We start from the raw sequence: 16,739 nt of genomic DNA, 5'->3' as shown, positions 1-16,739 counted from the left end.
AAGATAATGCTTAAACAGCTTTATAAGTATGGGAGCTAGTTCTGGTTGAAGATTTTTCAACACTATAATACGAATGCCGTCGTGGCCAGTTGCTTTACTGGAATCAAGGTTCTTCATTAGCTTGGCAACATCATGCACAGATATTTTTATGTCGCATTGAATGTTTTCAGATACAGAAGGAAATCCTGGGGCTTGGCGACCTTGGTAGCGTAGAATTACCTGCAAAGTTTTTGGCAAAGTGTTTGGCTTTGTCTGATGCTTACGAGATTACCTCAGGTAAATTGATGATAGCTGGAATAGAGCACACGTTAATGTTCAGGATCCTGTTCACTATTTGTTAAAACTGTATCAGATCTGACGGAATGCTTTATTGTAGGTATAGACTGTGTTTAGTAGATAAGTAGTTAACCACCTCAGCAAAAGTAAACATCTTAGTGACTTATAATATGGTTTCCGTTCTACTAGATGTACAGAAGATGTGCTAACGGTTATATCTCATAGGCTTAGCGAATCTCTCTTCAAAGGCTTCTTTTCTAGGGCAGCTGTTCTTGACATATCAAAGGCATTTGAGAGAGTATTGCATAATGGTCTACGTCACAAGATTTCTAGTTACAGTATAGCTAGAAATATTTTCTCAATAAATCATTTCTCTCTGATAGGTTCGGAAGCTCTCTGTATTCATGCTACAGGGGTCCATCTATGGACCAACTCTCTTCCTAATCTACATTAATGATCTTCCAAATCATATCCTTAGATCATTCATAGACATTTATGCTACCGGCACTACCATCTATGGCAACACATCAAAGACAATAAATGACCAAGTACTCTCTCTCTCTCCTCTGATCTTGAGCATGTGGTACAATGGGGAAAGAAATGGCTGATTACTTTTAATTCATCTAAAACCAAGCTTTTGTGTTTACATGATCAACGCTCTGATCCTCATCTGCCATCAATTGAAATGAATGGCTCTCATCTTGGGGATGCCCACTGTTTTGACAGGCTCATAGGCTTGACTTTTACTCCTGATCTGTAATGGAGCACACACATCAAATCTGTTGCCAACGTCGCTGGAAAAATTGTGAGATCCTTCTATCGATTAAGTAGATATCTCACTCCTGATACAATTCTCTACGTGTATAAGAGCCAGGTAGTCCAAGGATGGAGTACTGTTGCCACAACTGGGCAAAAGCTGCTAGAAACGACTTATCCTGCTTTGGTGGAGTTCAAAATAGACTTTGTAGCCAAGAGGGGATTCCATTTTCTCTTCCCGGCAACCTTTTTCTCACTGAAGAGACATCATGAGCTTGTCTCTGTTTAATCGTTATTTTCATGGCAATTGCTCGTCTGAGCTCTAATCTATTGTCCCCCTCACCAAACTTTCAGGAAAAACACATGTTTAACTGAAAACACTATCAATAATTTCCCCCACTTTTTATCTGTGCTTAAACCAAAACACAGATTCCATGAACAAAGTTTCTTTCTTAGAACTGTACACCTGTGAAATTCTCTTCCATTTGCCTGCTTTCTGGCTGACTATAATATGTTCATTATCAAGTCCAACATAAAAAAATTCTTGATGCGTTCCCCTTAAGTAATCGAATTTACCAAATTTCCACTAACAATTACTACAACAGTGTCACATTGACCACTGTGTGCTTATTAACCCTTATACTCGAGTGGCATCTCGGCCTTGATAAATGGTGATTCCTTTGGAAAAAAACATAAGTCAAACATAAAATTTTCACTGACCCCTAAAAATATAATAATTTAAAACTTTTCTTTAAACTTGAAAAAATATATTAATTATTGTGGAGAAACAATTTTTTTAAATATAGAAACTGTTACAAACTCTTAAAAACTAGGGTAGCAAATTTAAATTCAACATGTTTCAACACTTTGTAAGAACATATTCTGTGGAGATCATAAAATTCTATAAAGTCTCTCCCATGAACAACTTGTGCTCTAGTTCTAATTAAATAATTTTATACCTCTTAATTCTGCAATTTATAAACCACAAACAAAATGGATAGTACCAGCTCAGAAATGTTAGGTAAGCTTATCTAATCCAAAATTCACGTAAGAATGAAGTACAACTGCACAATATATATTGTCTGATTATTATGTGAAAATGTATTAATATTGATACAACACATAAACATTTTAAGGATCAATCGATTTGGCAGGTGAGTTGTTATACACTCCTTACACATAATACAAATTATCCAAGATACTATTGGTCTATTTTCTAAACAACTCTTACACCATTACAATTTTATGACGTCATACCATCTGGTCTGAACATCATAAACCACATGAAAAATGGATATTGGCAGCTGAAAATGAGAACCAAGCTTTATCAACCTGCACATTAGTTAACTTTATCGTCAACGACGTCTGGTATGTTATATGTAACATTTATAATTTATAACTTCTTTTCAATTTGCACATTTTTTTTATTATTCTGTAAAACATAACTTTTAAAAATGCTTAAAATTTGTGATTCAAGTTCAAAAACAGGCAGTTTACATAAGTTCAATTTAATGGCCGGGTAAAATTTGCTATATATACAAACAGTAAAGAGGATAATTAACTGCAGATACTCAGGGTTCATTGAATTACATATCTTTTAATATGACATTTACTTATCCACTGCTTATTTTATTATTCAATATAATTTCAGCACTATATAAACGGCATGTAAAATTGATTGCAGCGGATAAAACATTAGGTGTAACAACCCTTAAAACATTCAACGGTAAAGGGAGAAACACTTTAAAGTCGTTAACAAACTGGTTGTAAGGGAAAATTCACTACTATCAGCAGTACTTGTTGCTTTGTCTACACAAAACATGGCCGACGATTAATGCACATTAAATATCGACAAGATACAGTAACAAAGATTTTGTGTTTGTTTGACTTGTTGATCTAGTGTTGCACTGCATCAATGTACCTCGTTATAATACGTCATCATACTCCAGTTCGTTTCTATTCAAATTTGTAGACTTATATGAGTTTCTTTTGTTTATCTCCCCCTTTAAATTTTGACTTAACGAAAGAAAGAAGTTCATGAAAACATTTAAGATTCTCTCTCTGTTCCCTGTTTTCTAGACTATATAAACATGCAAAACTTAATGTGATGTAAACAGACATATCACAACTTACAGCTGCTGATATGGCGCATAATCCATAGTATCTCAGTTGTTGTGTGTTGTTTTTAAACACCAATAAGAATACTTTTTCAGTATATTTCGTTTATTAAATTTTTACGTGAAATTATTGAATAGTTGACGACACTTGGCTTTTATACTCCGTCAATGAACGTAAGAAAACTAAAACAGGTACAGTTCCCCTCTCTCTGCCACAACAAATTGTAACCATATTGTTTATCATGTTTAATGCATAAAATATAAACGACGTGTAAAATTGATAAATAAAGCAGATAAAACATCAGGTGTAGCAACCCTCAAAACCGTCGACGGTAAAAGGAGAAACACTTTAAAGCCGTTAAAAAGATGATTGTAAAGACAAATTCAACACACTCAGCATTTTCGGTATACAAATATGTAATATAAGACGTTAATTAAAAACATAAAATTGTTTTTGGTATACAAATATGTATTATCAGCCGTTAATTAAAAAACAGTCGAATAACAATGCATTCAAAAGCATTGGATGAAATAATTTGTTGAATGAAAAGATACCCAATTCACAGCTGTCAAGACGTTAATTTAAAAAAACTAAATTTTGTTGGTGTACAAGTATGTATTATCAGACGTTAATTTAAAAAAATAAATGTGTCTGGTATACAAATATGTATTATCAGATGTTAATCTAAAAAATAAATTTTGTTGGTGTACAAGTATGTATTATCAGACGTTAATTTAAAAAAATAAATGTGTCTGGTATGCAAATATGTATTATCAGATGTTAATTTAAAAAAATAAATTTTGTTGGTGTACAAGTATGTATTATCAGACGTTAATTTAAAAAAATAAATGTGTCTGGTATGCAAATATGTATTATCAGATGTTAATTTAAAAAAATAAATTTTGTTGGTGTACAAGTATGTATTATCAGACGTTAATTTAAAAAAATAAATGTGTCTGGTATGCAAATATGTATTATCAGATGTTAATTTAAAAAAATAAATTTTGTTGGTGTACAAGTATGTATTATCAGACGTTAATTTAAAAAAATAAATGTGTCTGGTATGCAAATATGTATTATCAGATGTTAATTTAAAAAAATAAATTTTGTTGGTGTACAAGTATGTATTATCAGACGTTAATTTAAAAAAATAAATGTGTCTGGTATGCAAATATGTATTATCAGATGTTAATTTAAAAAAATAAATTTTGTTGGTGTACAAGTATGTATTATCAGACGTTAATTTAAAAAAATAAATGTGTCTGGTATGCAAATATGTATTATCAGATGTTAATTTAAAAAATAAATTTTGTTGGTGTACAAGTATGTATTATCAGACGTTAATTTAAAAAAATAAATGTGTCTGGTATACAAATATGTATTATCAGATGTTAATTTAAAAAATAAATTTTGTTGGTGTACAAGTATGTATTATCAGACGTTAATTTAAAAAAATAAATGTGTCTGGTATACTAATATGTATTATCAGATGTTAATTTAAAAAATAAATTTTGTTGGTGTACAAGTATGTATTATCAGACGTTAATTTAAAAAAATAAATGTGTCTGGTATACAAATATGTATTATCAGATGTTAATTTAAAAAAATAAATTTTGTTGGTATAAAGTATGTATTATCAGACGTTAATTAAAAAATGTTTTTGGTATACAAATATGTATTATCAGATGTTAATTTAAAAAAATAAATTTTGTTGGTATAAAGTATGTATTATCAGACGTTAATTAAAAAAGGTTTTTGGTATACGAATATGTATTATCAGATGTTAATTTAAAAAATAAATTTTGTTGGAATAAATATGTATTATCAGACGTTAATTAAAAAAATGTTTTTGGTATACAAATATGTATTATCAGATGTTAATTTAAAAAAATAAATTTTGTTGGTATAAAGTACGTATTATCAGACGTTAATTAAAAAAAATGTTTTTGGTATACAAATATGTATTATCAGATGTTAATTTAAAAAAATAAATTTTGTTGGTATAAATATGTATTACCAGACGTTAATTTAAAAAATGTTTTTGGTATACAAATATGTATTATCAGATGTTAATTTAAAAAAATAAATTTTGTTGGTATACAAGTATGTATTATCAAACGTTAATTAAAAAATGTTTTTGGTATACAAATATGTATTATCAGATGTTAATTTAAAAAAATAAATTTTGTTGGTATACAAGTATGTATTATCAGACGTTAAAAACATTGGAGGGAATAAACGGCGATATTTCCACACATATGACTTGCAACGAAAGCTATTTTAAATAACCATATTAGTATACGTTGCTAATTAACTAGATTATACATTGATTTTTATTATTAACTTTAAGTTAATGAGTATTTAAATTCACTTTTCCTGTATTATGAACTTATTACATTTTATTGCTAGAAATATATTTTTATTATTATCAGTAGCAACTATTGTAGTTGTATGCTTTTTGTTCCTAAAACTCCTTACTGTATTATTGTTTATTTTACTTTATTAATTGCATAATAAAATATCTACTGGTTATAGATACAAGAAGAAAGACAAGTTCGTAGTAAAAAGTAAAGGAAATGTAATTTTAAAGCGAAATAAAAAGGTTTAAAAGACACTAAAATTTCTACTGGTTATAGATACAACATTAATATTTATATGCAAAAGAAAGAAATAAGTTTAGTTCGTAGAACATAAATTGAATAGACACATTTTACAGGCCATATTTAAATTCATATTAAACTTTCAACATTAGTACATTTTAATAATGTATACTATTAGAAGGTGAAAAATAATTAGGATAAAAATCGTAAAGAAATTAAAGAATATATGAATAATAATTTTGATTATTACTTTTAAATGTGCTTGCTTACTTAGTGAACCTTGCTATTTCTAAATAGTATTTTCAAGTTAACTTGAAATTTTACGATAATATTTTAGTTAATTTGTGAACTGAAATTACAAAATAGTTTTTAAAAAATAGCCTCCTCTCCCCACGTTAAGAATGGCTTTTGAAATAATAACGTTATTATTTCAGCACGGTTCAATAAGTGAATAAGTACCAACTTAAAAGTATTCAAATTCACTTTCCTGTATTATAAAATTATCATATTTCTATTGTTAGCAATATGATTTTATTATTGCTCCTACAAATTATTACTATATTATTGTTTATTTTTATTAATTGCATTATTAGTATATTATTGTTTATTTTACTTTATTAATTGTATAATTACTTCATCTATTACAAAATACTATGAAGAGTATTTTACATTTAAAAAAATACGAATGTGAATTAAGTGTTTATTTCTGTGATTTTTAAATGTTTTATAAAATTATGTTTCTTGTTTTGTTGGCTCGATTAAAATAAACAATGATATTACAATATTAAATTTCATTTATTTTTTATATGCAGATGTTCCTGCTTGATTGTTTTTAATGAAAATTAAGAGACCATCCTTCTCCTTAAACAGTATTCTATACACAATTCTTGCCTAACGTGGCAGACAACCAAAAACAACTGCACACAACATTATTAGACATATATGTGTGAAGCGTTATTTTATCTGGATTGCTTAGCAAATAGTGATAAGAACATTATATTTAACTTTGTAAAATGTTTTTATGAATCATAAGATATCACATTTAAAATTAAAAAAAATCTGCTAATTTACAAAAGAGAATATTTTAACTTTCACACAACGAAATATCTCTTATCAAATAAACTAAGTGATACAAATTGAAATTTCTTTAGCATAAATCTAACTTACATCCAGAACTCCAGATTAAAACTCAAACAGTCAGGATAAAAATCTCATATTGTTTATAACTTGGTAGTGATAATCTTGCTGCAGGAAGAATTTAAATATGAATATACATATCGGGGAAAATCGACATTATTGTGAAGTGTGTGGATATTTTTGTTTTGGAAAATCATATTTACTGAAGCATATGAGAACTCACACTGAGAAAAAGCCACATTCTTGTGAAATATGTGGATATTCTTTTTGTAAAAAATCAAATCTAGTGAGACATATAAGAACTCATTCTGGGGAAAAGCCACATTCTTGTGAAGTGTGTGGAAATTCTTTTACGGAAAAATACAAGTTGGTGAGTCATATGAGAACTCACACTGGGGAAACGCCACATACTTGTGAAGTGTGTGGATCTTCTTTTACTGAAAACTCAACATTAGTGAAACATATTAGAACTCACACTGGGGAAAAGCCATATTCTTGTGAAGTGTGCGGATATTCTTTTACTGAAAAATCAAAATTAGTGAAACATATTAGAACTCACACCGGGGAAAAGCCATATTCTTGTGAAGTATGTGGATATTCTTGTACTGAAAAATCAACATTAGTGATACATATGAGGACTCACACTGAGGAAAAGCCACATTCTTGTGAAATATGTGAATATTCTTTTAGTAAAAAATCAAATCTAGTGAGACATATAAGAACTCATACTGGGGAAAAGCCACATTCTTGTGAAGTGTGTGGAAATTCTTTTACGGAAAAATACAAGTTGGTGAGTCATATGAGAACTCACACTGGGGAAAAGCCACATACTTGTGAAGTGTGTGGATCTTCTTTTACTGAAAACTCAACATTAGTGAAACATATTCGAACTCACACTGGGGAAAAGCCATATTCTTGTGAAGTGTGCGGATATTCTTTTACTGAAAAATCAAAATTAGTGAAACATATTAGAACTCACACCGGGGAAAAGCCATATTCTTGTGAAGTATGTGGATATTCTTGTACTGAAAAATCAACATTAGTGATACATATGAGGACTCACACTGGGGAAAAGCCACATTCTTGTGAGGTATGTGGATATTCTTTTACTAAAAAATCAAAATTAGTGATACATATGAGAACTCACACTGGGGAAAGACATATTCTTGTGGAGTGTGCGGATATTCTTTTTCTCAACAATCAAATTTAGTTGGACATATGAAAACCCACACAAGGACCTAAAAAATAATTTTAAAACGACATGGTCTCTGAAAGAAACATTATACCGGTTATGATATGAGCAACTGGCTTAATAAAAAAGAATCTTCAGAAATACTGAGAAGCAATCCCTGAAAGACCAAGCTGTACCGAAATACAAATAACAGCCATAAAGGGAACATAATGTATTCTAAAAGTTGCCCTTGGATATAAATTTAAATCATAACAGAATCAAGTGTTAGCTCCGGGAGGGAACCCCTTGATCTCTTAAAACTTACTGTAGTAAAATAAAAAGAAGGAAAAGCCATATTCTTGTGAAGTATGTAGATGTTCTTTTTACCGAAGATCAACGTTAATGACACATACAAGAACTCACACTTGAGAGAACTAGAATGCCTACTAGACATTGTCCTCGAGTGTGTAAGATCTCTCTGTACAGGGGTTTGCTAGAACAACTTGGCATGGGAATTCTTTTTCATCGAAGTATACCCTGACCAAATATTAAAAAAAGACATAGTATTCGCTGCTCAAATAAGAGCTCCTCACTATGGTTAACCCACATTAGACCAAGAGACGAAACGTAAAAATATACTACAACGTATAAAAATGGTTAATTGGGGAGAGGAAAAGTATGTTCTCAATTTTTTACTCAGTGTCTGAGATATAAAGAACTTAAATGGAAAATTCGAATATCTATGTGTCTCATATAGATTTCAAGTGTTAGCCCCAGTTTGAGCGCCCCTTGATTTCTGAGAAGTTCGACTGAAGTAAAATAAAACAAAAAGGGAAAAGCCACATTCTTGCGAAGTTTGTGGATATTCTTGTTTTCAATATCAACATTAGTGACACATATGAGAACTAACAGTAGGGGAAAACTGAATGCCTACTAGACACCAAGCCAGGGTGTCTTCATTCTCTCTCTACAGACGTTTATCAGGTGCTCTGCTATGAGGATACTTTCAATATTCGAATTTAAAGTAAACCCTGACCAAATATTCGAATTTAAATTAAAATGAAAACTAAAACAAAATCAACTGGCAGGATTCCGCCCAGGATAAAAAGATCCCTTCAGTATGACTAAGCACTGGATCATATGAGGAAAATAACGGTATTTTCTAGTTATGTTGCCACAAGTAACAACACTAAGTAAGTTTAATGGAACATTCGAAAATAGTAAATTGGGAGAGGAAAATTATGTTCTCAATTTTTTTACTAACTCAGTTTCTGAGATATAAAGAACTTAAATGGAACATTCGAATATCTATGTATCTTATATAGATTTCAAGTGTTAGCGCCAGGTTGTGAACCCTTTGTTTTCTGAGAAATAAAACAAAAAAGGGAAAAGACACATTTTTGTGAAGTGTGTGGATATTCTTGTTTAAATATCAATACATATGAGAATTCACACTTGACACCAACCTCAGTCTCTCTGTACATGAGATTACTGTACTATTAAATCAACTGTCAGGATGTCGTCCAGGATAAAAAGATCACCCCAGCAGGGCTAGGCTCTGGCTCATATGAGGAAAATAACGGTGCACCTTCTCCTAGTGATGTTGCCAAAGGTAACAACACTAAGCTGGACATTCCACCAAACAAGTCAAATTCTAGTCCTGGAAACCAGCAAGACCAAACAAAGACTATTAGGAAAAGGCACTATAACCAGTCTAATTCTAGGCCTGTAATCCGGCAAGACCAAACAAGAACCAATAAGAAATGACACTATAACCAATTAAAGTGGTCTCTTGAGGAGAAGAAATTTATTCTTCACTGTTTCGCATACGTAAGGTATGAGAAATGAGGGAGGGAAAACAGTATTTGAGGCTCAATTAATAATAGAAAAAAACAACATTAACTACAACTAAGAACTTATTTCATTTGTATTTCAACTACCCAAATATCTTCCGAAAGATGCCAGAGAGTCAATTGAGAAGAAAGCTTTTAGTGAAGCAGCGATTAATTTCACCAAATCTAACACTGCTTAATTTGCCCAAACCCAGTGGAGTAGGGAAAAAAGGATATTGATTTGGTCAATGGAATACACAAAAATAAAATACCAAAAACTCACAGAAAGTTGTAAGCAATGGCAAAAGATTTTTAAACATTACTGCCCAAACAAGAAGGACATTGAGAAGGAAAAGTTAGCATGTCAGAAATCTAATTTTCTGAGAAAGAATGTCTTTTCTGTGGAGCAAATATCCCAGCTAAAAAAGATGTCCATGAAATGGTTAAAAACAACATTTGCCCAATCAGCAATCCCCTCCCTATACCCAAGATCTGCCAAACCAAACAAGAAGACACTACAACACATTCTCATCTGACACAGCTCCCTGAGACAATATCAACGAGTCCAAATCTGCCATGCAAACTTTTAGCATCAGTCAGAGTGATCTAATCATTTTTTGACGAAGTGCGCGTGTTAGCTAAGTGGACTAACTTTATGACAACTATTAGCAAAGTTAACTAACTTTATTACAACTATTTGCAAAGTTAACTAACTTTATTACAACTATTTGCAAAGTTAACTAATTTATTACAACTATTTGCAAAGTTAACTAATTTATTACAACTATTTGCAAAGTTAACTAACTTTATTACAACTATTTGCAAAGTTTACTAACTTTATTCCAACTATTTGCAAAGTTTACTAACTTTATTCCAACTATTTGCAAAGTTTACTAACTTTATTACAACTATTTGCAAAGTTAACTAACTTTATTAAAACTATTTGCAAAGTTCACTAACTTTATTACAACTATTAGCAAAGTTAACTAACTTTATTACAACTGAAAGTGCTCAACGATAAGAAACACGTTTCTTAAAGGGGCTTACATTATTATTTACTATAATAATTATTAAATACCTACAGACACTAGTGTTTCATCCTTTCGGGAATCATCAGTGCAGGGTGGCACGATTACCGCCAGTCAAGAGACTTGGCAATAGAAGTCATGTCGATATGTTCGAATATCAACCTTTCTAAGTTTTCTTGTTCCTGCAGCTGGAGGGTATCATCAGTGATGTTTTTTTTTTGCTTAGTTCATTGAACGGTTTTGTGTCTTTCAACATCATACCGCCGCCCTAAGCCGACCCTGCCAGAGCAGATCAGTCTCTGGCTCACCCTCTTTCTGTGGCATGCATGCGGTATTAAGCAAAATTCTTCAAGGAGAACCTAGCTTGGAAGGAGGTGTTAGAGGGAGGAGATTGCTGGCCAACCCAGAACATTCTACATAATGAACTGAGTCACCGGATTCACCGGACCCTTTGAACAGAGACTTGTTCCCGAACGTTAACACGCTTTTTTTGTCTCTATGTAAATACGTAAATAAACTTCTCTTTCGGTATTCAACCCACAGTGTATATTTATTTATTCCTTTGACGGAATACTTTATCTTTGATTGTCCACATAATAGGCCACCTTAGGACATATACACTTTTTATTTTAGTAACTGTTTTTATCTTTACTACGGAGCCTGGACTATTTTGTTTGAAGCACAACCATTTAGCCGTCCGCTCAGCTGTGTCCGTTATGGTACTTAAGGCATTACATTTTTTTAAACATACTAAACCAATATCTGTTAAACCCTTGCGTTCCCACCTCAATTGGCAAAAACAGCTTTCCATCCGTTTGTCATACAAGCCTATATTAATTCATCATATTTAAGATTTTTCTCTCGTGAGATTCTTCCCATGCGATCGTTAATTCACATGAACATATTTTTTTTAATTGTCCGAGTAACACACTATATCTGGGCGTAATTGTGACTGGGCCATACTTTCCGGAAATGTTAATCTGCTGCCTAAATCAGCCTTTAAGTCTTAATCTGTAGTTCCCGAAATACGTTAAATTTTGAGGTGTGCCCCTTCGAGGGGATTGTACCTTATTTAGTAAATTCTATGGTTTTACATTGTGAGGTTTATTTGTTTGGATTGCTATGCTAAGTATCTGTACAACTTATCTTAGTATTTCATGGTGATTCTATGTGTACTTAGTATTTCATGGTGATTCTATGTGTACTTAGTATTTCATGGTGATTCTATCTGTACTTAGTATTTCATGGTGATTCTATCTGTACTTAATATTTCATGGTGATTCTATCTGTACTTAGTATTTCATGGTGATTCTATCTGTACTTAGTATTTCATGGTGATTCTATCTGTACTTAGTATTTCATGGTGATTCTATCTGTACTTAGTATTTCATGGTGATTCTATCTGTACTTAGTATTTCATGGTGATTCTATCTGTACTTAGTATTTCATGGTGATTCTATCTGTACTTAGTATTTCATGGTGATTCTATCTGTACTTAGTATTTCATGGTGATTCTATCTGTACTTAGTATTTCATGGTGATTCTATCTGTACTTAATATTTCATGGTGATTCTATCTGTACTTAGTATTTCATGGTGATTCTATCTGTACTTAGTATTTCATGGTGATTCTATCTGTACTTAGTATTTCATGGTGATTCTATCTGTACTTAGTATTTCATGGTGATTCTATCTGTACTTAGTATTTCATGGTGATTCTATCTGTACTTAATATTTCATGGTGATTCTATCTGTACTTAGTATTTCATGGTGATTCTATCTGTACTTAGTATTTCATGGTGATTCTATCTGTACTTAGTATTTCATGGTGATTCTATCTGTACTTAGTATTTCATGGTGATTCTATCTGTACTTAGTATTTCATGGTGATTCTATCTGTACTTAGTATTTCATGGTGATTCTATCTGTACTTAATATTTCATGGTGATTCTATCTGTACTTAGTATTTCATGGTGATTCTATCTGTACTTAGTATTTCATGGTGATTCTATCTGTACTTAGTATTTCATGGTGATTCTATCTGTACTTAGTATTTCATGGTGATTCTATCTGTACTTAGTATTTCATGGTGATTCTATCTGTACTTAGTATTTCATGGTGATTCTATCTGTACTTAATATTTCATGGTGATTCTATCTGTACTTAGTATTTCATGGTGATTCTATCTGTACTTAGTATTTCATGGTGATTCTATCTGTACTTAGTATTTCATGGTGATTCTATCTGTACTTAATATTTCATGGTGATTCTATCTGTACTTAGTATTTCATGGTGATTCTATCTGTACTTAGTATTTCATGGTGATTCTATCTGTACTTAGTATTTCATGGTGATTCTATCTGTACTTAGTATTTCATGGTGATTCTATCTGTACTTAATATTTCATGGTGATTCTATCTGTACTTAGTATTTCATGGTGATTCTATCTGTACTTAGTATTTCATGGTGATTCTATCTGTACTTAGTATTTCATGGTGATTCTATCTGTACTTAGTATTTCATGGTGATTCTATCTGTACTGATCATCTGCTAAAACTGATGGGCAACAACTAAGGATGTGTTTAACAACCTGGTTTTCCCACATAATTTGCATAAAGGCGAATCTGCTTTATTCCATTGCTTGGGATTAGCCGGGCTCGGGGGGGGGGTGATACACTGCAATCAATTATGAAGCCAATTTTCTGACCATTTAATATTTCTGTGAATGATGGACTCCCATTTTATCCGTGTTGACATATTCCTACCATCCTTGCTATTCTTATCTCTTCTTTGCAACTTCGGACGTCTTGCAAGAGAACAGCTTTGTCTAAACTAAACTAAACCCCCAACCCTGCGCGACCTTTCGCTATTGTGCTTAAGATAGCTTTTGTTTTACGTCTTTCTTCTGCTATTGTTAATTAATTCTTGACGTTTCACTTTTTTCCGATTTAAGCTTCGATGGTGGCTCTTACCACCTTAGGGTCTTTCGAGAAGATATATTGTATGGATGATCTCAATTTAGTTACTTTATAATCTCCGACAAGTCTTGTAAATGTTAATTTTAGCGCATTGGAGTTTCCATAAAGAGCTATACAAGGTGCTAATCTCTGTAAACTCAACTACCTGTGTAACCTTGCTGTTATATTTCTCCCCATTTGTTCAACTCTCGAAACTGTAAAATAATATATATAGTCCATTTGTTCAACTCTAGAAACTATAAAATTATATATAGTCGATTTGTTCAACTCTAGAAATTGTAAAATTATATATAGTCCATTTTTCAACTCTAGAAATTGTAAAATTATATATACCCCCCGTTATTATCCCCCGTTCTAGATCGCGTCATGCGAAAACTGAGGATTCTGCTATAGTTCTTATTTTAAATTTATTATGAAAATCTGAAATGAGTTCAGTAGTTTTAGTAGGGATATGGTTGCGTGTAAATTCCGCGTTGACTAATTTATGTGCGATCGAACCATACGCGTTTTTAAGATTTAACCATATGGCAGCTATGTTGCCTTTTCTTTGTCTTTTAATAGCTGTAGTATCGACGCCCCTTGTGTTCAATGCAACCTGGTATTCCTTGCACCTCGCCTTTCTGTACTTTCTATACTTTCTGTTTTTGAAGCGTTAAAGCTCATTCTCATCAATTCTTTGTAGAAACGAACGTACACCAACAATCGACGTAGTGCCGCTTTTATCAATGTTTATTGCTCAAGCAAAAAATCATTAGTTTCCTCCCTTCCTGATAGTGCAATGCTGAAACTGGGGATTCTGGTATAGTTCTCATTTGAAATTTATTATAATAATCTGAAATGAGTTGGTAATTTTAGTAGCATTTTATGGTGTTACAAGATGAGATCTTGTCCTGATGCGAGAAACGGAAGTTGTCATTTCGAGTGCGGAGAAAAATATATTTTTGATCATCTGCGATGAGATTTCCGGAAAAAAGGAAAAAAAAAGAAGAAAAGGTGCAGCACCACGACCGAAAATCGCAGCCGCTACGAGATAATCTATTCACAAGTGAACGGTATTTATTTGTGTGCTTTTGTGGTTATTCCATATTATATCACGCGTCATCTCAACAACATTACGATCAGACAAGCCACGCCTATACCCCGCATCATCAAAACAACCACGTCTAAACCCTGCTTTCGCCTCTAGACGACCCATAAAACCGGACAAGACTTTATTGTGACTATTACGGATGCTGGGAAATGATTCAAACAATAACTCATCTGATTTGTGATAAATAAATATATGTTCAACTTACTCAGTTATCGTATTCTTGTTTTTGCAACCATACGCGTTTTCTCGCCCATAATATATAGAATATAACAATGGTAGCGTTTAAATGCATCTTTGACTAATTTACGTGGATCGAAACAAACGCGTTTTTAAAATTAAACTGCATGACTATGCTGCCTTTGTATTTGGAGTCTTTTAATAGATGTGATATCGCACGTGTGTGTTCAATTCAACCTGGTATTACTTGAACAACTCCTTTCTGTACAGACGTATCGATATAGTTATTGGTTGTTAGTAATTTTGATAAACGTTCAACAGGTAGAAGTATGTGTAAATGTTTGCAATGATCAATTAAGTGCCTTAGTAAATGTCAATCTATGCACGTTTGAAAACTTGTTTCTGAAATACACATAACGTGTTCAACGATTTCCAACTATATTCCAGAGATTGGAAATACACAAAACCTTGATGAGTAACCCAGGAATTGAACGACAACCGAAAGAAACGCTATCATGAAGTAGCTTCCTTAACCAAAAGGAAAGCTACGTTGGCCCCACTCATATTTTCAGAGTAAATATGACTGGCTTGTTGTGGATTCGTGAAATAGCTAAGAAAGGCCTGTTAGTCCTCGCAATTTAAACTCCCTAATCAAGCTTAGCTATTCCCATTTTCTTTATATAATTTTACATCATAAACACCTCCATAAAAACAAATAGAAAACTAAATTTTTCGAAATTGTAAGCATGTTATTTTTTTTTAATTAAATTTCGGCATTTCACAGTTAAAATAATTAAAATTTTGACTTGATGTAGATTTTAAAAACATTTCTAATAGAAACATATTTTTCTTGTCGGGAGAGCGTTGGACTTTTATTTTTATCAATAAGTCGCCTTTAACAGTGCAAAGTGGGTGGTAGGTCAGCATTCTTTACTTTTTTTGTGATCCCTTCTCTCTCGTTCTTGGTCAGTAGTTGTAGTTGATGCCTTGACTTTCATGCGACCCTTCTCATTTCTCCTCTACCCCCGTTCGCCTAGAAGACGTGAGAACGGAATGGCCTTTCTCTGAGCGACTGTCCGCGCGCGTGTGTGTGAGTGACACTCTTTCGCTCTCTCTCTCTCCCTCCTTTTTTGTCATTTAAGTTCTCACGGACATTTCTCTCACGCCCTCTCTCTCTCCCCTCCCTCCCTTTTGCTCGCGAAATAGTTGCTGTGTGCTGATCTCCGAAAATTGGAAGAAGCTTGTTAGTGATTAGCTGTTTGGGAAGCAGTCCAAGCAATTCCCTTTTTTGCGCGTCCTTCGAATCAGTTCCAAATAGGATTTCTTGAGAGCAAGACTCTTTTTTTCCGGGACTCCGTCGTATCTGTGACCATACGGCGTAAACTTATTCACCCTTAAGGGTAGAGAGGCCTTATTGAAACGGTTTGAAATTGAGATGTTCTGAAATACACCATTCATTGAAAAGGATAAACGTTAACATTGCCTGTCAGCATTTTAATTCTTTCTCTTTCAAGCCTTGACAGAGAGACTCGTCAACATTAATTTAATTCTTCATCCCCTTTTAGAAGTTTATTAAA

Source organism: Euprymna scolopes, chromosome 46, assembly GCF_053919585.1.
Source record: "Euprymna scolopes isolate OS-2025 chromosome 46, ASM5391958v1, whole genome shotgun sequence".
Lineage (NCBI taxonomy): Eukaryota > Metazoa > Mollusca > Cephalopoda > Sepiida > Sepiolidae > Euprymna > Euprymna scolopes.
Note: the sequence above shows the minus strand (reverse complement) of the source record.